The following is a 4,558-nucleotide window of genomic DNA, read 5'->3' on the forward strand; positions in this document are numbered from 1 at the left end:
TGACGAAACCGTTGTCAATGGCCACGTGCCGGAAAATGACAATCTTTTTTTGAGTCTCTCAAGTCCCTGTTTGTTCCAGGTTCTCAAGGCTGGAACCACGACTAGAATCAAGGTTTTTCACTCTCTTGCTCTTTGCAATTCTCTTTCGAGGCTTAAAGTTCCTGTTTGTTCCAGGTGCTCGAGGCTGGAACCAAGAGAAAAAAAAAAAAAATTTCGCCCACGGTTCACTTCAGTGGCTACGGCCGGGACGAGTGCCAGACCAATGATGTTGCCAGACCAACGATGTGCACATATTCGACTTTGGTATAAATTTCCTCTTCTTCCTCCACAGCCGTCGAAAGTATCTCGCTTGTAGGTAGATTTGTTTCCTGTTGGTCTCTCATGTGGCTTTTTCGTATTTTGTAGCGACTGGTGTTTGGGCGACTTCAAATCCCTCTGGTTCCAGGCCTTCTCTTCGAATCCCTCTGGTTCCAGGCCTTCTCTTCGAATCCCTCTGGTTCCAGGCCTTCTCAATCTCTGGTTGCAGGAGATTCTGTGGACGCAGAGCGAGGCATATTACTCGTCTATGAGGGATGTAACAAAGAGCTTGAAGCTCTGGATGACATGTATTTCCTCGACACAGGTTGGCTTCTTCTTTTATTGACATTGCTGCCATTCTTGACAATATGGTTGCTGTTTTCCCGTGAAGAGATACTGAGGGAGAAAGATCCATCAGAACCAAAGCTATCCATGCGTAAGGAACTTAAGAGAAGGTGGCAAAGAGTATCGTGCCACGCCATTCGTGCTAGACAAGCAACGGGGATGCGGACAAGAGCTTGGTTTCATCTCACGTAGGTATCTGCGGAAAACCTTGGACCTCTTCAATTTTTCCCTGTCAAACTCATGCTACAGAGTTTCAAGCTCACGTTCAGCCGCAAGAAGATGTTCGAGGCTAGAGAAAGCGACGTATTCAACTACGGATACATGCTAGAAGCCTCCATCGATGGGAAACTCTTCCGTGGGCTGCTCTTCTAGTACAGGCCTGGCTTTGCTCAGGCAGTGCAATCTTACATGGCGAGGTTTGTTTCGTTTGATCCTCAGTTACTCTCTAACGCCAGGAGAGTGTCCTTTTGGACAGGGCACGGGCATTTTTCTTCGAGTGGTTACGTTCGTTGGTGGAAATATTGCCTTCCTTTCTTAAGGCATTATTCCATAATTATTTGGTCTTTTAAATATAGCATATTTGCGAGGAGATTGGTGAGGAGAAAGCAGCCAGAATCATCAAGCAGCTGGTTAAGACCAATAGACTTATTGGAGGGGCATGGTACACCAGGATCTCAAGCTCGACAACATTCTTTCCAAACTAAACATGCGCGACAAAGTGGTGATCAACACCTTTAGGAGATATCACCACAGCGTAGTACATGGCAGCTGAGGTGGTGGAGAACAAGGTTTGGAGCTCTACATGGCAGCCTACTCAACTTTCTTACAGACAAAGCCATGAACTGTTTTAAAAAAATCCAACTGGACTTGATTAATTGGGTGGGAGTCCATGCTCACTCCCACCCAAGGCCCCAATCTCAACCTCAAATCAATACTCATATATTTAAACGAAAGAGCCTGTATAATAATAGCATATACTGGGGACACTTATTCTGGGCATATGCCAAAATCTAATGGCCGAGATTAAACAATGGGGAGTCGTGACTTTTGGGATCATAAAAAATTTCAATTGTCTTTTAGGGCGCGTGAGCACGAGGAGAGAGCGTCGATCATTGCTTGCAGGAAGGTACTCTCTCTCTCTCTCTCTCTCTCTCTCTCGTGTGCCTCTGTGTGTGTGTGTGTGTGTGTTTGATGAGGTCTTCATTGCAGAGCACCTCAGAGCTACAGTCAGCTGTACGTGAAGATTTGAAGCTGCCACCGGTTCAAAAGCTGAGGAAACCGTTGTCAATGGCCACGTGCCGGAAAATGACAATCTTTTTTTGAGTCTCTCAAGTCCCTGTTTGTTCCAGGTTCTCAAGGCTGGAACCACGACTAGAATCAAGGTTTTTCACTCTCTTGCTCTTTGCAATTCTCTTTCGAGGCTTAAAGTTCCTGTTTGTTCCAGGTGCTCGAGGCTGGAACCAAGAGAAAAAAAAAAAAAATTTCGCCCACGGTTCACTTCAGTGGCTACAGCCGGGACGAGTGCCAGACCAATGATGTTGCCAGACCAACGATGTGCACATATTCGACTTTGGTATAAATTTCCTCTTCTTCCTCCACAGCCGTCGAAAGTATCTCGCTTGTAGGTAGATTTGTTTCCTGTTGGTCTCTCATGTGGCTTTTTCGTATTTTGTAGCGACTGGTGTTTGGGCGACTTCAAATCCCTCTGGTTCCAGGCCTTCTCTTCGAATCCCTCTGGTTCCAGGCCTTCTCTTCGAATCCCTCTGGTTCCAGGCCTTCTCAATCTCTGGTTGCAGGAGATTCTGTGGACGCAGAGCGAGGCATATTACTCGTCTATGAGGGATGTAACAAAGAGCTTGAAGCTCTGGATGACATGTATTTCCTCGACACAGGTTGGCTTCTTCTTTTATTGACATTGCTGCCATTCTTGACAATATGGTTGCTGTTTTCCCGTGAAGAGATACTGAGGGAGAAAGATCCATCAGAACCAAAGCTATCCATGCGTAAGGAACTTAAGAGAAGGTGGCAAAGAGTATCGTGCCACGCCATTCGTGCTAGACAAGCAACGGGGATGCGGACAAGAGCTTGGTTTCATCTCACGTAGGTATCTGCGGAAAACCTTGGACCTCTTCAATTTTTCCCTGTCAAACTCATGCTACAGAGTTTCAAGCTCACGTTCAGCCGCAAGAAGATGTTCGAGGCTAGAGAAAGCGACGTATTCAACTACGGATACATGCTAGAAGCCTCCATCGATGGGAAACTCTTCCGTGGGCTGCTCTTCTAGTACAGGCCTGGCTTTGCTCAGGCAGTGCAATCTTACATGGCGAGGTTTGTTTCGTTTGATCCTCAGTTACTCTCTAACGCCAGGAGAGTGTCCTTTTGGACAGGGCACGGGCATTTTTCTTCGAGTGGTTACGTTCGTTGGTGGAAATATTGCCTTCCTTTCTTAAGGCATTATTCCATAATTATTTGGTCTTTTAAATATAGCATATTTGCGAGGAGATTGGTGAGGAGAAAGCAGCCAGAATCATCAAGCAGCTGGTTAAGACCAATAGACTTATTGGAGGGGCATGGTACACCAGGATCTCAAGCTCGACAACATTCTTTCCAAACTAAACATGCGCGACAAAGTGGTGATCAACACCTTTAGGAGATATCACCACAGCGTAGTACATGGCAGCTGAGGTGGTGGAGAACAAGGTTTGGAGCTCTACATGGCAGCCTACTCAACTTTCTTACAGACAAAGCCATGAACTGTTTTAAAAAAATCCAACTGGACTTGATTAATTGGGTGGGAGTCCATGCTCACTCCCACCCAAGGCCCCAATCTCAACCTCAAATCAATACTCATATATTTAAACGAAAGAGCCTGTATAATAATAGCATATACTGGGGACACTTATTCTGGGCATATGCCAAAATCTAATGGCCGAGATTAAACAATGGGGAGTCGTGACTTTTGGGATCATAAAAAATTTCAATTGTCTTTTAGGGCGCGTGAGCACGAGGAGAGAGCGTCGATCATTGCTTGCAGGAAGGTACTCTCTCTCTCTCTCTCTCTCTCTCTCTCTCTCTCTCTCTCTCTCTCTCTCTCTCTCTCTCTCTCTCTCTCTCTCTCTCTCTCGTGTGCCTCTGTGTGTGTGTGTGTGTGTGTTTGATGAGGTCTTCATTGCAGAGCACCTCAGAGCTACAGTCAGCTGTACGTGAAGATTTGAAGCTGCCACCGGTTCAAAAGCTGAGGAAACCGTTGTCAATGGCCACGTGCCGGAAAATGACAATCTTTTTTTGAGTCTCTCAAGTCCCTGTTTGTTCCAGGTTCTCAAGGCTGGAACCACGACTAGAATCAAGGTTTTTCACTCTCTTGCTCTTTGCAATTCTCTTTCGAGGCTTAAAGTTCCTGTTTGTTCCAGGTGCTCGAGGCTGGAACCAAGAGAAAAAAAAAAAAAATTTCGCCCACGGTTCACTTCAGTGGCTACAGCCGGGACGAGTGCCAGACCAATGATGTTGCCAGACCAACGATGTGCACATATTCGACTTTGGTATAAATTTCCTCTTCTTCCTCCACAGCCGTCGAAAGTATCTCGCTTGTAGGTAGATTTGTTTCCTGTTGGTCTCTCATGTGGCTTTTTCGTATTTTGTAGCGACTGGTGTTTGGGCGACTTCAAATCCCTCTGGTTCCAGGCCTTCTCTTCGAATCCCTCTGGTTCCAGGCCTTCTCTTCGAATCCCTCTGGTTCCAGGCCTTCTCAATCTCTGGTTGCAGGAGATTCTGTGGACGCAGAGCGAGGCATATTACTCGTCTATGAGGGATGTAACAAAGAGCTTGAAGCTCTGGATGACATGTATTTCCTCGACACAGGTTGGCTTCTTCTTTTATTGACATTGCTGCCATTCTTGACAATATGGTTGCTGTTTTC

The sequence above is a fragment of the Selaginella moellendorffii genome, unplaced genomic scaffold (genome assembly GCF_000143415.4).
Source record: "Selaginella moellendorffii unplaced genomic scaffold, v1.0 SELMOscaffold_199, whole genome shotgun sequence".
NCBI classification, from domain to species: Eukaryota; Viridiplantae; Streptophyta; class Lycopodiopsida; order Selaginellales; family Selaginellaceae; genus Selaginella; species Selaginella moellendorffii.